The sequence below is a fragment of the Octopus bimaculoides genome, chromosome Z (assembly GCF_046866305.1).
Source record: "Octopus bimaculoides isolate indiv1 chromosome Z, ASM4686630v1, whole genome shotgun sequence".
Taxonomy (NCBI): domain Eukaryota; kingdom Metazoa; phylum Mollusca; class Cephalopoda; order Octopoda; family Octopodidae; genus Octopus; species Octopus bimaculoides.
In genome coordinates, this window is record NC_142944.1 from 19,512,679 (window position 1) to 19,533,241 (window position 20,563).

The 20,563-nt window shown below is 38.5% G+C and overlaps 1 protein-coding gene across 4 annotated transcripts in view; it reads left to right on the forward strand.

The window, feature by feature from the left end:
• LOC149132154 (uncharacterized) overlaps positions 1 to 20,563 on the forward strand; it is a 58,560-nt gene that overhangs the window by 27,733 nt on the left and 10,264 nt on the right. Inside the window, exons 1-2 of one of the 4 annotated variants that reach the window (XM_089364907.1) lie at positions 6,472 to 6,606; positions 6,788 to 6,988. The exons of 2 other annotated variants lie outside the window; for them this stretch is intronic. The gene's annotated coding sequence lies outside the window, so the exon portion shown is untranslated. Of the gene's footprint in view, positions 1 to 6,325; positions 6,607 to 6,787; positions 6,989 to 20,563 lie in introns of those variants that run through there. One more of the 4 variants, XM_089364906.1, reaches the window with a different exon arrangement.

Genomic DNA, 20,563 nt, shown 5'->3' on the forward strand with positions numbered 1-20,563 from the left:
CCTGAAACTTCTCTAGTTTTGGTTGTGATTCAGCTATTGGAGCAAGGTCATCAGCATAGAGGAGCTCCCAGGGACAATCTTCTGTTATCACCTGGAGGATTATGATGAACAAGAAGGGGCTGAGGACTGAACCTTAGTGAACACTTACCAGCACCCTGAATTCTTCGCTATACTCGTTGATAATCTTATATAGTGCAACGACATTATAATTCATATTAAATAAATGACTACCTTCATAATTAATTAATTCATTTCTCAAATGCTCCTTCTCAACCAAATATTGTCAGAACAGTTGTATGACTTTTTGACTTCTCTTCAAATTATATTTATCATCATCATAATCGTTTAACATCCGCTTTCCATGCTAGCATGGGTTAGACGATTTGACTGAGGACTGGTGAAACCGGATGGCAACACCAGGCTCCAATATGATTTGGCAGAGTTTCTACAGCTGGATGCCCTTCCTAACGCCAACCACTCAGAGAGTGTAGTGGATGCTTTTACGTGTCACCCGCACGAAGGCCAGTCAGGCAGTACTAGCAACGGCCACGCTCAAAATGGTGTATTTTATGTGCCACCCGCACAAGAGCCAGTCCAGGGGCACTGGCAACGATCTCGCTCGAAAATCCTACGAAGGCCAGTCAGGCGGTACTGGCAACGGCCATGCTCAAAATGGTGTATTTTATGTGCCACCCGCACAAGAGCCAGTTCAGGGGCACTGGCACGATCTCGCTCGAAAATCCTTACACATGTCACGGGCACAAGTGCCAGAAAGGCGACGCTGGGCACAGGTGCTATCCCGATTTCGCTTGCCCCAGTAAGTCTTCGCAAGCTGAGTTTCGTGTCCAAAGAAGGAGACGATGTTGCCAGTCGTCGAATTTCGTTCGATTTCACTTGCCTCAACAAGTCTTTGCAAGCGGAGTTTAGTATCCAATGTAGGAAAGGTACGCATAAGTGGGCTGGCTACACCCCTGGCAGAGGCCTTGGATTTAGGTCTCACTTGGCTTGCCGGGTCTTCTCACGGACACCACATTTCGAAAGGTCTCGGTCAGTAGTCATCGCCTCGGTGAGGCCCAATGTTCGAAGGTCTTGCCTCACACCCTCAGCCCAGGTCTTCCTGGGCCTACCTCTTCCACGGGTTCCCTCAACTGTTAGGGCGTGGCACTTTTTTACGCAGCTATCCTCGTCCATTCTCACCACATGTCCATACCAGCGCAATCGTCTCTCTTGCACACCACAACTGATGCTTCTGATGTTCAGCTTTTCTCTCAAGATACTTACACTCTGTCGAGTATGCACACTGACATTACACATCCAGCGGAGCATAGTGGCTTCATTCCTTCCGAGCTTACGCATGTCCTCAGCAGTCACAGCCCATGTTTCACTGCCATGTAGCATGGCTGTTCGTACACATGCATCATACAGTCTGCCTTTTACTCTGAGTGAGAGTCCCTTTGTCGCCAGCAGAGGTAAGAGCTCTCTGAACTTTGCCCAGGCTATTCTTATTCTAGCAACTACACTTTCAGCGCACCCACCCCCACTACTAACTTGGTCACCCAGATAGCGGAAGCTGTCAACTACCTCTAGTTTTTCTCCCTGGAATGAGACAGAAGTTGTTTCCTGTTTGTTTACAGTGTTTATTGCACCTGAACATCTGCTGCATACAAAAACTAACTTCCTAGTTAACCTGCCTTTGATATTGCTGCACCTCTTATGTGTCCATAGCTTGCACCGGGTACATCTTATAGAGTTACTACCTACTCCTTTTCTACATACTGAGCAGGGCCATCTACCTGAAGGGGTTTGTGTTTTATCTACCTTTATCTACTTATTAGGATTTTGGTTTTAGCTAGGTTGATTCTAAGGCCCTTCGATTCTAGTCCTTGCTTCTACACCTGAAACTTCTCTTCTAGTTCTGATAGTGACTCCGCAATTAGTGCAAGGTCACCAGTATAGAGGAGCTCCCAGGGGCAACCTGTCTTGAATTCCTCTGTGATTGCCTGGAGGACTATGATAAATAGGAGGGGGCTGAGGACGGAACCTTGGTGGACCCCTACCTCTACCCGGAATTCTTCACTGTACTCGTTGCCAACCCTCACCTTACTGATAGCGTCTCTGTACATGGCTCGCACAGCTCTCACTAACCATTCTTCTATCCCTAGTTTCCTCATTGACCACCAGATAAGGGATCGGGGGACCCTGTCAAAGGCTTTCTCCATGTCAACGAAAGCCAGGTACAGAGACTTATCCTTGGCTAGGTATTTCTCCTGCAGCTGTCTTACTAGAAATATGGCATCAGTGGTGCTTTTACCTGGCACGAACCCAAACTGCATCTCATCTAAATTGATTCGCTCCCTAATTAGTTGGGCTATGAACCTCTCCGAAACTTTCATAACCTGATCTAACAGCTTGATGCCTCTGTAATTATTTGTATCTAAAGCGTCACCTTTACCTTTGTAGCAGTTAACTATGGTGCTGCTACACCAGTCATTGGGTATGACTCCTTCGTGTATCACCTGGTTCGTAATACGGGTGACTAGGCTATAGCCAACACTGCCAAATATTTTGAGCATCTCTGCAGTGATCCCTGATGGGCCGGGGGCTTTCCCTGTCGTCATAATCTTAATTGCTTTATCTACCATGGTACTGTCAACTCGGATAGCTGGTCTCTCTGTTGGGTCGACATACGGCAGACTCTCTTTCTCCCATTCATTCTCTTTATTAAGCAATCTATCGTAGTGGCGTCTCCAAACCTCTTTCTTTGCAGCCTTGTTTAGTGCAAGTGTACCATCATCCATGCGAACACATTTCTCTCCTACACTGTCTTGCAACTCGAAATACCTCAAGTCTTTGGTCCTCACGGCGCAGAACATTGGCAAATCTTTTCTTATCTGCTTCCCCTCTGGCTAAATAAACCTGTCGCCTAGCTTCCCTTCTGGCAGATTGGTACAATTCCCTGCTACCACCGGTCTTCCAGTCCTTCCAAGCCTGTTTCTTTTGTCTAATAGCCCTGTCTACCTCCTTGTTCCACCACCACGTTACTCTGGATCGAGAGGGGACTTTACACCAGCCACAGATCGGTTGCTCTCAGCAGGTTGTCCCGCAGAAATCTCCAATTGTCTTCCACATCGTATGATGCTATATCCCCTTCTATTTCGTCAAATGCTTCGAGTAACATGTCTCTAAGTCTTCGTCCATTTGCAGGGTCTTTAAGCTTCCACACCCTTCTCCTCCAAGCCGGCCCGAGGCTATAGTAGAAGACACTTGCCCATGGTGCCACGCAGTGAGACTGAACCCAGAACCATGTGGTTGGTAAGCAAGCTACTTACCACACAGCCACTCCCGCGCCTATCGTTGACTTTTCACAATGAAGGAAAAGTCAAACACTGCAAGTGGATATGTGAGAAAAGAATTTGAATTTTGAAATGTGTATCAATAAAGCAACATTTTCAGTCATTTATTTAAACTGTCTTTGTAAACTCATCAAATTCAATTACAATGCAATAGATGGGTTTTGAGAATTAAATTTTCTAAATTTCGAAGATTTCAATTCTTGTGTATGAGGGGATCTCTGAATTCAAAGTGTCCCAGGCGTTACATGATTTAAATCTGGTCTTGTGCAGGAGCACCACCTTCAAAGGTTTTTGGCCAAACAAACTGACCACCACCACCTTTTTGTAAACAGGCCAACACTAGTTTTCAAGTGTTGGTGGGAGACAAACCCAAACATAAAGATATATATTTATGATAGAAAATATAATTAATGACATTCTTTATTTAAAAGCGCTGCAATTGTTTTGACACATTATTATACCTTTAGTACATTGGTGAGATGAGTAATCATTGTTGCACATTCAAAGTGTAAAATCTGCATACTTAGGTGTTGTTTAAGTCCTTTGTTATATTCTTATTTCTTTATTGATCACAAGGGGCTAAATGTAGAGGGGACAAACAAGGACAGACAAAGGAATTAAGTCAACCCTAGTGCGTAACTGGTACTTAATTTATCGACCCCGAAAGGATGAAAGGCAAAGTCGACCTCGGCGGAATTTTAACTCAGAATGTAAAGACAGACGAAATACCTCTAAGCATTCCGCCCTGAGTGCTAACGTTTCTGCCAGCTCACTATCCTTTATTATATTCTCTTGTTATACTATCTTGCCATGTCACGCAATGTAGGAATACTGAGTATACATTATCAAACTGAATGAAATAACCTAAAAATCTAACAAAAGATTTAATCAAAAGACTGTGAAGTAAAAAGATATCTTCAAATTATGTGTAGAAAACAAGTTTATTACCTCTCACTCATGCCTATAATCATGTGTGTGTGTGTGTGTGTGTGTGTGTGTGTGTGTGTGTGTGTGTGTGTGTGTGTGTGTGTGTGAGAGAGGCTTTTGTGTCTGCTCGTTGTCACCAGCAGAGACGAACTCTCTGAACTTTGCCGAGTAGCATTCACCCCACTACTGACTTGGTTACCTAGATAACAGAAGCTATCAACTACTTCTAGTTTTTCCCACTGGCCTGCACATTTCCAGTGTTTATTGCCCCTGAGCATTTGCCACACACAAAAACTATCTTCCCAGTTAGCCTTCCTTTGATATTGCTGCACCTTTTGTGTTCATAGCTTACACCAGGTACATCTTGTGGAGTTTCTACAGATCAAGCAGGGCCATCTACCTGAAGGGAGTTGTAACTTGTCTGCCTTCCTACATATTAAGGCTTTGGTTTTTGCTAGGTTGACTCTATGACCCTTCAATTGTAGACCTTGATTCCACACCTGAAACTTCTCCTCTAATTCTGACAGTGACTCATTGAAACGTGGTCGATGCCAGCCCCTCGTTCTGAGACACTAGCCTTGTTCTGAGCTACACGGTAGAAGTTCTAGCTATATATTGCATAGTAATATGTGAGTCGACTTGCACAACAGACGAATTTCTCGATGAGGCATCTAGCCTCTCTTTGATACATTAGCCTCGCTTTGTTTAATACATTAACCTCGTTCAGAGACCTCGTTCTGAGCTACACTGTAGAAACAATCTCAGTTCCTGCCAGGTTTCGGTCAAAGATACCTGTCTTCTCTGTAGCTCCACACGCAAGTCTCCCACGTGCGACTCACATGTCTATTCACCTCGACACAAGACATGGTTCGTAAACGAAGATATTTTATTGCACACACATTTTCAAAATGACTGTCCTCATTACACACATGCATACATACTGTAATATGAATATTATGTTACTTCTTTCAGTGCAAAAGCAAAAATCAAAACTTTCTTTGATTTTTGCTGTATGTAAACACACCTGTTTTAGTATCATACTACATGCTTCCACCACAAAAGGTGAACACAGAATAAATAATATATTGATACACAAAAATGTTGTCCCGCAGAAATCTCCAATTGTCTTCCACGTTGTATGATGCTATATCCCCTTCTATTTCGGTAAATGCTTCAAGTAACTTGTCTCTAAGTCTCTGTCCATTTGCAGAGTCTTTAAGCTTCCACACCCTTCTCCTCCAAGCCGGTCTACTTCTGGGCACCCATTTTGCCTTTGATCCCGAAGTCGCTAACTACTAATCTATGTTGTGGCGTACATTCTTCGCCAGGGAAGGTTTTGGCATTTATAAACCGCCCTCTTTCCCTATTTCTGGCGAGGATGTAGTCGATTTGGCTAGAGTGTCTGCCGGATCGGTAGGTGACTAGGTGACAGGCAGGTTTCCTGAAGTTGGTATTGCAGACCATAAGATCGGTTGCATCACAGAACTCCAGCAGTCTGGTTCCCTCCTCGTTGTGGGAACCGAAGCCATAGCCTCCATGTATGCCATGGAAGCCTCCAGCACGACGTCCGACATGACCATTGAAGTCCCCAGCCACGAAGAGAAGGTCCCTGTCACTCGTCGACGAGGTAGTTTGCAAGAGGGTGTCATAGAATTGGTCTTTCAGCCCATCCGGGAGCCCCGGTTAAGGGGCATAGGCTGAGATGACAGTAGCTAATCCATGCTGAAGCACTAGTCTAATCTTAAGTACTCTGTCTGTCACATACTCTAACTACCTCGATTACCTTGTTAACACATAAGCGCATGTGCGTGTGTATTGTGTGTCATAAATTAATAGTTAGTTGCAGGTATAGTAGAAAGTGGGTTATACATCTTTAGACGTATACCTGACTTTCCTACTATAAACTTAGAATATAACGGAACGCTGAACTCCAGGCTATCAACTTAAACAACACTTTATTTAGGTGGTAAATATATACATCTTTAGTTCTTGTTGTTACAGCTTCTGTTGTTGGGACGTTGTTATGTAGGTGTGAGCGAGCTGTCGAGCGTAAGTCCGAAAGATGTAGAGAGACAGCTTAACACGTAAAGAGGCTGTCTCCAGAGTTCGAATGTTAGAGACACTCTTGACACGTCCATTGCTCTATGCTGGCCAGCAAGAAAGAGAATGAATTGAGCTGGAACGCTTGGTTGTTTAATTCTACGCATGCGCACGGCGTTACTACACAGGCATAGCAGTATAATAAGTAAGTTGAATAAAGGCAGGCTGCGTACAGTGAGAGACTATGAAATCGAAATTGCTGATTTCAATATGAAGTGAAAATCAGGCAAGTGTTTTTAATTGTTAAAACTGTATGAATAATGCTTTTGATGGTTGTTAAATATATAGTTTTTAATTGTATATTAGTATCAGTAATTATTTTTAAAATCCGTTTTTTTCCCTTTTCTTATTGGAATTTTTGCTTTGATTTTTCATTTCTTACATTGATCTGTTTGTCGTTTCTACAGTCTCTAGCATAGTTAAAGTATGTACCGCCAGACCCCACAAAATCATATGCCTACAGCAGACCCAAAACAGCCGCCCGGGGCGGACCGCCCCTACATCACCCACACCCCTAGCTACGCTAGTGCCTACAGCGTGCTAGAATTTTGCTGAGAAACATGGCACTTGTATTATAGCTTAAGTCTTCATCTCTGTCCATGGAATAAGTTAGTATTTCTTTCTACTTTTCGAATTTGTAATATTTACTTTGATTCAGTATTGATTCCATGAGCTACAAGTACAATTTTAAAATTATATGCGGAAGTAAAGAATATGCACACCACCCGTTTTCGGCGTAACCCTAACCCTACCCCAACCCTAAACCATAACCATAATCTTAAACCCTAACCCTGACTCTTTACCTTTGCCGAACAGAAGCTGGTGCGTGACTTTACATTAACTAATTAAGAAGAAAATGATGCACAGAACGTCCACATTCTCTCTCTCTCTCTCTCTCTCTCTCTCTCTCTCTCTCTCTCTATATATATATATATATATATATATATATATATATATATATATATATATATATATATATATATATATATATATATATATATATATATACAATTAAACCTTGGGAGAGGCATTATGCCGGTAATAAACACACGCACTGGTTCAGTCCTTTATTAATTTATATAGTTTTTTGTTAAATTATTTCATTGCACTCTTGCAATCTCTTCAGTAACTTGTCTCTCCACTTCCATTTATTTTGAATATATGATCTGGCGTTGTTTTGGCGTTGTTTCGAAACTGTTTGGTATGAGCATGTGAGTGTGTGCAAGCTCGTATGTGTGCACGCTCATATGTGTGCACGCACTTATGTGTTCGTGCTTATATGTAAGTATGTGCGTCCATATGTGTGTTTGTAACAATTTCGTTTATATCAGATCAGATAGAGACTTTTTAATTAATTTATTTACGTTCATATTCCGCATCATATGTGTGAACAACACATGCAACCATGGGCAATTGTAAGGCCCTCATCTACGTGTATTTGGTGTTTAAAATTGGTTGCGTTTCAGTTATGAGGACCGACTCCTGTATTTGTCGCAACGATGCGTCACCGGGGTGTCTAGACAGGATTTCTATGTTAATTCTGTCCAGTACACCACCATGTTGTTCTTTGGCATGCTGGTAGAGCACCGAGGTTTGTTTTTGATTATTATAGTCCCTCCAATGTTCGTTTACACGCTCAGCCAAACTTCTTGCCGTCTCACCTATGTATGTGGTGTTTCTGTTTTTACACTCACCATCCATACAGCTTATTTTGTAGACTACATTTCTGGCTTTGCAGTTGGCACCAGGACTATTTTTGCACACAATGCAACTCTCCTCAAAAGATTATATATCTTACAAGGTCGGACTATCGTCAGCAGAAATGACCAGACAACATATGAAGCACGAGTCAATACGCAGCATGGTTCGTGTTCCTATGTCGTGTTCCTATTTATTTTTCATTTCCTTTCGAAATTATCCCTAATTTTTGTGGTATGTAGTCTTTTGCTGCTATTTCTAGCGAGTAGATGTCCTATTATAGGCATCTCTGCATTTTAAATGAATAATACATAGTCTATTGACTGTTTTTTTACTCTCGCTAGACCACTGGTGGTAAATAAAATTTCTAAAATTTTTTTTGCTACCCTATAATTTGTATATAGGAGTGGCTGTGTGGTAAGTAGCTTGCTTACCAACGACATGGTTCCGGGTTCAGTCCCACTACGTGGAACCTTGGGCAAGTGTCTTCTACTATAGCCTCGGGCCGACCAAAGCCTTGTGAGTGGATTTGGTAGACGGAAACTGAAAGAAGTCCGTCGTATATATGTGTATATATGTATGTGTGTGTATATGTTTGCGTGTCTGTGTTTGTCCCCCCAACATCGCTTGACAACCGATTCTGGTGTGTTTACGTCCCCGTAACTTAGCGGTTCGGCAAAAGAGACGCTAGAATAAGTACTAGGCTTACAAAGAATAAGTCCTGGGGTCGATTTGCTCGACTAAAGGTGGTGCTCCAGCATGGCCACAGTCAAATGACTGAAACAAGTAAAAGAGTATATATATATATATAGTTTTAGGGAAAATAACCAATTTTCAAGAACTCATCGATGAAAATCCACTATCACATATAGAAAAATTAATAATTAAAAGCACAATAAATGAGTATAATATAAAGTAAAGTAAATATCATAAGATAAATATAATAAAAAGATTACACGTGTTTCATAACCAATTTTCAAATAGAAAAGAAATTTAAATCGATTAAAATCAATTGAAATTATCGAAAATAAGTTCTATTCAAAAATATAGCTACTCGTCAGATCGTAAGTAGAACAATAATTAGATATATATCTCAACCAACAATAAGTACCAAATGAATTAATATGAAATACTTATTATATAAAGATAGAAAAATTATTTTAAAAATATCATAATATCAAAATAATAACCATTCAATAATCATCCCTTCATCCATAATAATAACATGTATATTATATACAAAAAACATCTTACCTAAATTATCATTGTTTTAAATTATCATTGTTTTAAATACAAGTTGAACGAAGTTTAAGTTTAAAATAATAATGAAGATAAAATTAGTACATATTTAACCGGTGTAATAGTTAAAGCTATACTATTTAAAGCTAAAGACGTTTATTTAATTATTATTAAAGATCAATTGAATAATAGAAAAATACAAGATTATTTATTTCTACAAACGTAATAATAAAAAATATGAATGAAAAAATTATGAATGGAAAAAATTATGAATGAAAAAATTAGGAAAGAAAAAATTATTAAGAATAAAAGGTTAAACTTTATATATATATACAAAGTTTTGATTTAAAAAAAACTTTAACGATATTATAAACTATAAAGATTAATAATTAATCAAATAATATTAATCAAAAGTAATCGAAAATATATCAACACTATTCCAATCGAAGTTCTAATATTATGTTGAAATGAAACTATAACTTCTAAATAATATAGTGTTAAATAAGTTATCTATTAAAATAATATATAAAGAACCAAATGAATAGTATAAAAACAAGAATACATATTATTTTCAAATAGTAGAAAATTGAGCCTTATAGATAAAGCCCTATAAATTGAGCCTTATAGATAAAGTATATATAAAATATATAGTTTTAGGGAAAATAACCAATTTTCAAGAACTCATCGATGAAAATCCACTATCACATATAGAAAAATTAATAATTAAAAGCACAATAAATGAGTATAATATAAAGTAAAGTAAATATGATAAGATAAATATAATATAATATAATAAATATAATATAATAGATATAATAAATATAATATAATATAATATAATATAATATAATAAATATAATATAATATAATATAATATAATATAATATAATATAATATAATACAATAAATATAATATAATATAATATAATATATATATAATATATAATATATATATACTAGTAGTATAACCCGACCTTGTCCGTGTGTGACTTATTATGCCATCTACGATAAGTCTTGCTAGCTGAAAATCAACTAAAAAAGAAAGCCTTACAACGAAAAAAACCCTTATGATGTAAATATGTTCATAATTCAAAAGACGATGAAATTAATAGGGAAAGTCTAAAAGCTGTTTTGCGTAAAATTATTAAGCATACGTAAATGTCATCCGTGTAATTGGCTATAGAAATGCTTGTGCAAAACAACTTTTTGCGCTGCCCTGATTATACATAGCAGGGTAATCCCTTTTCACAGGAGCTAGGATGGCAATTTGTGATGAAGCAATTGCTGGCGATCTGTTGCTAAACAGTTTTGTCAGAATTCTATCAGATTGGGCAGAAGGTGTTGATGCACCATTTTGCATTATGTTCAAAGTAGCTACTGGAATGTGGTGAATTGCTGCTGTCATTTTAAACCGGTTTTATGACCTTCCAAAGTTGGGGGATACAACTCTGTAGTTATGCCATCAATGTTTTGTAAATATACCACGATGTGAATGATTGTGTTTACTTGCACAGAGAGCGAGAGAGGAAGAGGAGAAGAAATGAATAGAGATTGAGAGCAATGTGTATGTTGTTGTCACAGGTCACGTATGTGTGGTTGGGTGTGTTTTTACGTATCTATGTTATGAAAAATAGGTAAAGAACACTGAGATGAAAGTTTAATCTATGATGTTGTATGTATCACTTTCTCTCTCTCTCCCTCTCCCTCTTTAACTCTTACTCTCTATATTTTTATGTTGAGCGCGTGTGTAAGAATGACGTTCCAGGTAGAAGGGATGAAATATAAAAGTTGCTAGAAACAACAGCCAACTCTCCCTTAAATCACACAAAGTAAACGGAATTTTAAAAATCTAATTACTGCACTGGAAAGTTCACATCGAGAAAATTCCATTGATGTAAAAATTTTTACGAAAAAGTGGAAAATGTGGATTTCTATAAACATTCAAAAAGGCTTCACACAAACACACAACTTCAGATTTATATATTAAGATATATATATATATATATATATATATATATATATATATATATATATATATATATATATATATATATATATACTAGCAGAGATACCCGGCGTGCCCATGTTACATGCAATTGAAAAATGAGACTTTTCTGTTATATTTTCTGTAAGAAACTGGAATACATATGATTCGAATTTCATCAAAATTGCACATAAGGGTTCTTTCTCTCTTTACACACTCTAAAAAATTCTAATCATGAGACATGTATGCCATACTATTAATCTTTATGCGCATATTCTAAAACTTCAGTCTTCTGGAACCTGTAAAAAGGATTTTGCTCCTGCAAAATGGAGCTCATGGAGCCCTAAAATGTGGGAATGAAGGCCCGTATTGGGGGTGAGTGTGTTAATGTCAACCAGAGAAGTTGAATTGTTGGGAATGTTTTTAACTTGGGTCTTATAGTATGCCTGTATATATGTGAGAGTATTGTCTCACTTTAATAGTTTCATTATGAAATTGAAAGTATTAAAGTGAAAATATTTGAAATTACAGTACCGACATGTTATTGTTTCACTTTTGACACGTAATACTGAAATAGTGGAGTGCGATCTTTCGGTACTAGTGCCAAAGCTGTCACTTAAATCACGTGTATTTATTTACATCACATCGGCCTTTTCCGTAAAAAGTGTTGGTTGGAAAGAGGAAAACGATGTCGTAAAAGCGAAAGAGATAGAGAGAGCGCAATTTCTTTTGAAGTTGGCATGTGTGTGTGTGTGTGTGTGTGTAATGTTGCTGGTGTGTGTAGGTGTGTGAGAGAGAGAAAGAAAGAAAGAAAGACAGCTGAAATTATTTTTATTTCCTTTTTATAATGAGTATGCGAGACAGAAAGTGTGGTGTGTAAAGGCGGCGAGCTGGCAGAAACGTTAGCACGCCGGGCGAAATGCTTAGCGGTATTTCGTCTGCCGTTACGTTCTGAGTTCAAATTCCGCCGAGGTCGACTTTACCTTTCATCCTTTCGGGGTCGATAAATTAAGTACCTGTTACGCACTGGGGTCGTTACGCACTGTCTGTCATTTTTGGTGGTCCCCTCTATGTTTAGCCCCTTGTGGGCAATAAAGAAATAAGAAAGTGGTGGTGTGTATGTGAAGTTCTTTTGTTAGTGTAAGAGAGAGAGGTTATGTATGTATGTATGAATGACTACAGTGACACACACGCATGTTGTTATGTATGTGTGTGTGTGTGAATGGATTCAGTGACATACATACATACTTACGTAAACCTATTGCATACATTTTTTTGTACGTATACATGTGTATGTGTGTGTAAGGGAGGGAGAGAGAGAGAGAGAGAGATAGAGAGAGAGAGAGAGAGAGTCAGTAGGCGGACGCACGCATACGCCCAAATCAATGGCAACCGAGATAAAATAACAAAGAACTCACCCATGTATAAATGTGTGTAAATTGTAAATGAGGTGGGGCAGGACTTTATTTATCTATCTAAACAGGACTTTATTTATCTATCTAAACAAACAACCGACTGAATGAATGAAAATAGACAGACAGACAGACCGACAGGCAGACAGGACAAAACAGGACAGGACAGGACAGGACAGGAAAAAATAGGATTTTTAGTGTTTGTGAATGATCGTTCCTCCGAAACTCTGCTTCCCCTTATCAGAAAGTATATAAAACCAGGAACGACTGTCCATTTTGATTGATGGAGGATATACAAGGGAATAGCTGAAATTGATGTCGAACCACGATATTCCCATTTCAAAGTGAACCCTGAAGAAAACTTTGTGGATTCAGTAACTAAAGCGCATACCAACTCAGTTGAATGTTACTGGAAAAATGCAAAAAGTAGATTCAAGAATATGATGGGAGTACACAACTCCCCCACTCCCCATTTACAGTTTACACATATTTACACGTGGAGAGTTTTATTCTTTTTTTTTTTTATCACGGGTGCCTCTGATTTGCCGTGTGCGTCCGTCTTCTGATTAGTGCGGGTGCGCGCGTCGGGTCCACTCTTCTTAAGCAGTAATCAATCGACTACGTTTTCAGCAATCAATTTCCATGAAAAAGTTTCTACTTTTGTTTCCAGGATGTGTTGAAGGCGACAACAGCTCTGAAGTCGATAGAAAGTTAAAGAGACGGGTGCAAGAGCGTATGTACGTGTCTATGAAAGATAATGGGTGTACCTGTGTGCGTGTGCGTGTATATGAAAGATAATGGGTGTGTATGTGTGTGTGTGTATTTATGTATGTAAAGTGTATATGAAATATAATGTGTGTGTGTGTGTGTGTGTGTGTGTGTGTGTGTGTGTGTATTTATGTATGTACGTGTATATGAAGATAATGGTGTGCGCTCAGGCGTATTCAATTAATGTATTTGTATTTACTCACACTGGCACAATCAATGTATTTATGTGTATATGAAAGATTAGGCGAAGGCAAAGCGCATGTATACCACCCATCAGACGAAAGTGAAACATCCGGAGTTTTTAGCTTTTTCAAAGTGGGAGGTAGTGAGTGGGTGGGTGACGTTTCTTTCTTCGGGAAAAATTGAAATTTGAAAAAAAAATTCCCATATTCGTAATCTCTATCTTTATACGTGAATTAAAAAACAAAATTCGGAAGAACTTAAAAATTAAGAAATTGGTGGTGATGGTGGTGGTGGTGGTGGTGGTGGTAGTGGGGGGACTAAAATTTTGAAAACGTGATTTTTGGGCAAAATCATATTCTTCTCTATCGAAAACAGAGATCCGAAAAAAATTTGCAAAAAAATCTAAATAATACACCGGAAATGGGTGGTGTGCAAGCGCTTTACCTCTGCCAAAAGATATTAGGTGTTTTGTGTGTTTTAGTGTGCCTGAGTGAGTGAATGCTCACTCACACACACGTACATCCATCATCTTTCACACACATAAATATACACACAAAAACACAAAAATAATAACAGTGGATGGGAAATTCATAGGCCTTATTAAACTTTATTAATCATGCTTAATTAATAAAGTTTAATAAAGACTATGAATTTCCATCCATATATTATTGTTATTATATTTATCCTAAGCTGAAAGGTGTTCCAAATGCATACCCATACTATTGGATTACCCTGGGAGATGGAATGCGACAGCCGACAACAAGAAGCACAGCAGCTTTTAAGAGTGCATTATGAGGCTTTTACTCAAAATAAACTATTGATACACAGATACCTTGCATGACTCAGTAGTTAGACCATTGGGCTCACAATCACAAGGTAGTGTGTTCGATTCCCAAATCAGGCTGTGCGTTGCGTCCTTGTGCAAGAAACGTTTCTCTAGTTCACTCAGCTGTAGAAATGAGTTGTGGCGTCACTGGTGCCAAGCTGTGTCAGCCTTTGCCTTTCTCTTGGATAACACTGGTAGCATGGAGAGGGGAGGCTGGTATGCATGGGTGACTGCTGGCCTTCCATAAACAACTTTGCCCAGACAATCCCGTGGTCTCACTCATGACTGAAGGGGCTCTTATATATATCATCACCATCATCATCATCATCATTATCATCATTATCATTTAATGTCCGCTTTCCATGCTAGCATGGGTTGGACAATTTGACTGAAGACTGGCGAACCAGATGTGTGCACCAGGCTCCAATCTGATCTGGCAGAGTTTCTACAGCTGGATGCCCTTCCTAACGCCAAACACTCCAAGAGTATAGTGTGTGCTTTTACATGCTACCGGCACGAGGGCCAGTCTGGCAGTATTAGCAATGGCCATGCCCAAATGGTGTTCGTTACATGTCACCTGCACAGAAGTCACTCCAGCGGCACTGGCAATGACCTCGCTCAAATGTTTTGTTCATGTGCCAGTAAAGTGACACTGGTAACGATCACGCTCAAATGGTGCTTTTTACGTGCCACCGGCATGGAAGCCAAACAGCTGCTCTGGCAGTGATCCCACTCGGATGGAGCTGTTAGCAGTTCACTGGCAAGGGCACCAGTCATTGAATTTAAATCTTTAGAAGAATCAATTTATTAGACGGAGTCCATTAAATGTCATCAAATAAAGGAACAGGTTTTGATGCTAATATGGATTATCTATTTATTTTAACCAGATAGCTGTTTCTGTCACAAAAGACCATATTGATTTGATGATATCTATTGGACTCTATCTAATAAATTGATTCTTCTAATGGTTTTTATTTATATATATTCATACGGAAATGAAAGGAATTCCTTAAACAAAGTATGATGAAAAAAAAACTTTGGAAACCTAGGGAATAATACTCTAAAAGGATAATATAATATATATATATATAAATATACTGTTTTTACTTTGCTAAAGATTTTCTACTATTTGAAAATAATATGTATTCTTGTTTTTTATATTATTCATTTGGTTCTTTATAGATTATTTTTTAATAAATAACTTATTTAACACTAAATTGTTTAGAAGTTATAGTTTCATTTCTACATAATATTAGAACCTCGATTTGAATAGTGTTGATATATTTTCGATTATTTTTGATTGATAATATTTGATTAATAATTAGTCTTTATTGTTTATAATATCGTTAAAGGTTTTTTTTAATTAAAACTTTGTATATATATATATAAAGTTTAATCTTTTATTCTTAATAATTTTTTTCTTTCCTAATTTTTTCATTCATAATTTTTTCATTCATAATTTTTTCATTCATATTTTTATTCTTACGTTTGTAGAAATAAATATTCTTGTATTTTTCTATTATTCAATTGATTTTTAATAAATAAACGTTTTTAGCTTTAAATAGTATAGCTTTAACTATTACACCGGTTAAATATTTATTAATTTTATCTTCATTATTATTTTAAACTTAAACTTCGTTCAAATTGTATTTAAAACAAAGATAATTTAAAACAATGATAATTTATGTAAGCTGTTTTTTGTACATAATATACATGTTATTATAATGGAGGAAGGGAGGATTATTGAATGGTTATTATTTTGTTATTTTGATATTTTTAATAATTTTTCTATCTTTATAAAATAAGTATTTCATATTAATTCATTTGGTACTTATTGTTGGTTGAGATATATATATCTAATTATTGTTCTACTTACGATCTGACGATTAGCTATATTTTTTAATAGAATTTATTTTCGATAATTTCAATTGATTTTAATCGATTTAAATTTCCTTTCTATTTGAAAATTAGTTATGAAACACGTGTAATCATTTTATTATATTTATCTTATGATATTTACTTTGCTTTATATTATACTCATTTATTGTGCTTTTAATTGTTAATTTTTCTAAATGTGATAGTGGATTTTCATCGATGAGTTCTTGAAACTTGGTTATTTTCCCTAAAACTATATATTTTATATATATTTTATCTATAAAGCTCAATTTAATTTTAATTTTTTATAAATTGATTTTAATTGAATTTTTACCTGTAATTTTGGATTTTGTCCCTATTATTATTATTATTATTATTATTATTATTATTATTATTATTATTATTATTATATATATATATATATATATATATATATATATATATATATATCATTATCATCATTGTTTAACGTCCGCTTTCCATGCCAGCATGGGTTGGACAGTTTGACTGAGGACTGGCGAACCAGAAGGCTCCAATCTGATATGGCAGAGTTTCTACAGCTGGATGTCCTTCCTAACGCCAACCACTCCGAGAGTGGAGTGGGTGTTTTACATGCCACCGGCACGAGGACCAGTCAGGCGGTACTGGCAACGGCCACGCTCAAAATGGTGTTTTTTACATGCCACCTGCACAGGAGTCAGTCCAGCGGCACTGGCAACGACCTTGCTCGAATGTTTTCTCATGTGCCACCAGCACAAGTGCTAGTAAGTCGATGCTGGTAACGATCACGCTGAAATGGCGCTATTTACATGCTACTGGCACGGAAGCCAGACAGCTGCTTAGGCAATGATCATGCTCAGACAGTGCTCTTAGCGCTCCACTGGCACAGGTGCCAGTCATCAAATTCTGTTCAATCATGATATATATATATATACACACAAGACCTGGGATGAGGTGGTGAAGCACAACCTCCGAACATTAGGCCACACCGAGGCAATGACTTGTGACCGAGACCTTTGGAAATATGCTGTGCATGAGAAGACCTGGCAAGCCAAGTGAGACCAAAATCCAAGGCCTCTGCCAGGGATGTAGGCAGCCCACTTACACATAACATTCCTTCATTGGACACTAAACTCCGCTTGCAAAGACCTGTTGAGGCAAGTGAAATCGAAATCGAACTAAATTTGTAGACTGGCACCCATGCCAACCTCTTCTTCATTGGACACTAAACTCGGCTTACGAAGACCTGTTAGGGCAAGCGAAAGCGAAATCGTGTCGGCACCTGTACCAGTGGAGCACTAAGAGCACCGTCCGAACATGATCGTTGCCAGAGCACCAGCTGTTTGGCTTCCGTGCCGGTGGCATGTAAATAGCACCATTTGAGCGTGATTATTACCAATGTTGCCTTCCTGGCATTTGTGCCAGTGGAAAGGGAAAAGACACTCGAGCGAGATCGTTGCCGGTACCACTGGACTGGCTCCTGTGCAGGTGGCACGTAAAATACACCATTTCGAGAGTGGCCGTTGCCAGTACCGCTTGACTGACCTTCATGCCACTGGCACGTAAAAGCACCCACTACACTGTCGGAGTGGTTGGCTTTAGAAAGGGCATCCAGCTGTAGAAACTCTGCCAAATCAGATTGGAGCCTGGTGTAGCCATCTAGTTCATCTAAATGCTCTCCATTTTGCTCCTTTCGGTTTCTACACTACAGTTTGTAGAGTTTATCCTAACTAAAATATTAATATTATTTACATTATCTACATTTGACGGATATTCGTCCTCATCTTGTTTGTTGTTAACACAACGTTTCGGCTGATATACCCTCCAGCCTTCGTCAGGTGTCTTGGGGAAATTTAGAACCTGGGTTCTCATTCCTATCGATGTTATTATTATTATTATTATTATTATTATTATTATTATTAATCAGGTCGCTGCCGTGAATCGAACTCGGAACCTTGGGGTTAGTAGCCCGCGCTCTTAACCACTACGCCATATGCCCGTGGGCAATTATGGGGTGAATTTTAAGGCTTATAAATCTATTATTTTTCTATCCTTCCTCAATACCGGTTCCCATATGCTATTCATATCTGCACTCGGTCTGCTTAGGAGGTTGTTGTGTCCTAGCATATGTGCTGCTTCTTTTAGTTTTCGTATTTTCCAGTGTTGTTCCCTGTCTATTATTTTAACTTCATCCCACAGGGGGAGGTGGTTTCCATTTTTCCATACATGATCAGCTATACCCGATTTATCTATATCTCCTCGTGTCACAGCTTTGCGATGTTCTTCTACCCTTATTTTGAGGGGGCGACATGTTTCGCCTTTGTATAACCTACCACAGCTGCATGGGATGGAGTACACGCAGTTTTTGGTCATATTCTCTTCTGTTGGTGGTTTTACCCGAAGGAGATATTTGCGAAGTGTTGTATTGCTCTTGAATACTGCCCTGATGTCATATGGGCCGCATATCTTTTGTATCTTTTCGGAGAGGCCTTTCACATAGGGTAGACAGACTGTAGACAGTTTATTGGTTTCGTCCTCTCTTTTCTTCATAATTGGAGTAGATAATATGTTCTTGGGGTAGTTGTTTCTTAATAGATTGTTACTGAGCTTGATCATTTCCTCGTGGTGGGTATCACGATCGCTACTTATATTCTTTGCTCGGTGTTTTAGGCACTGAGCAATTCCTCTCATTACACTGTATGGATGGTGGGAATTGAAGTTAAGGTATCGTCCAGTGAAGGTTGGTTTGCGATATACGGATGTCCTGAATCCATACTCGGTGTGTGTTATTAATACGTCCAGGAATGCCAGCTGATTGTTCTGTTCCTTTTCCATGGTGAACTGTATGGATGGATTTATTGAGTTCACATGATCTAGCAGCATTTGGACATCTTGCTGGTGGGGCCAGAGAATAAAGGTGTCATCAACGTATCGCAGCCATAGGGTTGGTTTTAGTGGTGTTGATCCTAAAGCCAAATTCTCGAAGTATTCCATGTATATATTGGCTATTATCGGTGATAATGGCGAACCCATAGCTAAACCATCTTCTTGTCGATATATATCAGTGTCCATACTGAAGTAGGTAGTTTCTACACAGAAAGTCAACATTTCCATCAAGTTTGTTGTTGGTATACTAGTGCGTTCTTTTAGATGGGTGTCTGTCACTAGTTTTTCTTGAATCACCGATAGTGCTTCACCAGTTGGGACTTTGGTGAATAGACTTATCACATCTAGACTCACCATCTGGTTGGATTCAATGGGAGTATCCTTGATCAATTCTGTGAAGTGGATGGAATTCTTCACGTATGATGTTGACTTTCCTGCTAATGGACTGATTATATCCACCAAGAAGCGGCTCAGTGGATGACATGCTGAACCCCTACAGCTCACTATAGGTCTTAGTGGAATACCTTCCTTGTGAATCTTAGGGAGACCGTACATGTGTGGTAGTTTACTGTAGTGTTGAGTCAGCTGTCTGGACTTCATTGGTGTGAAGTGATCCTTGTTCTTGATCAAGATCTGTGACAACTTCCTCTCTGTTTTCAGAGTTGGGTCTTTCTTTACTCTACTGTAGCTACCATCACTTATAAGACTTGCCAATTTTTCGGAGTAGTCAGACTTGTTCATCACCACTGCAGCATTTCCCTTGTCCGCTGGGAGAACTATGATGGAATTGTCTCCTTGTAGCCTTTTGATAGCGAACTTTTCTTCCTTAGTGATGTTTGGTTTGGGAAGTTTCGCTTTCTCCAGTACCTGTCTCACCTTCCACCTCAGTTCATCTCCCTGAGCTTTCGGTATCTTTACCGCTATCTCTTCAATAGGGGCTATTATGTCCAAGTATGGAATGCGCTTGATGGTTGTCGCAAAGTTGAGACCTTTGTTCAGTACGGCTTCTTCGGAGTCTTCCAGACGTCGGCTACTTACATTAATCACTGCTTTCACAGGTGGGTGATGGACTTCAGTCTTCATTCTCCGACCTTTGAGTTTCATGAACTTCTTAATCTGGCGTGTCTTCACCGTTTCAAATTCTTTCATGTACGATTTTCCTAGATCTTGTTGGATTCTCTTTCTGTCGTCATCTCTAGTTATTTCTCTAAGTAAAGAAGATAGCCTCTCTTTGATTTCGTTATTTAGTTGATGTTTTTTCCAACGGTTGTAATGGATCCTCTCACGGACGAGGGCATGTCCTGCCCTTTCC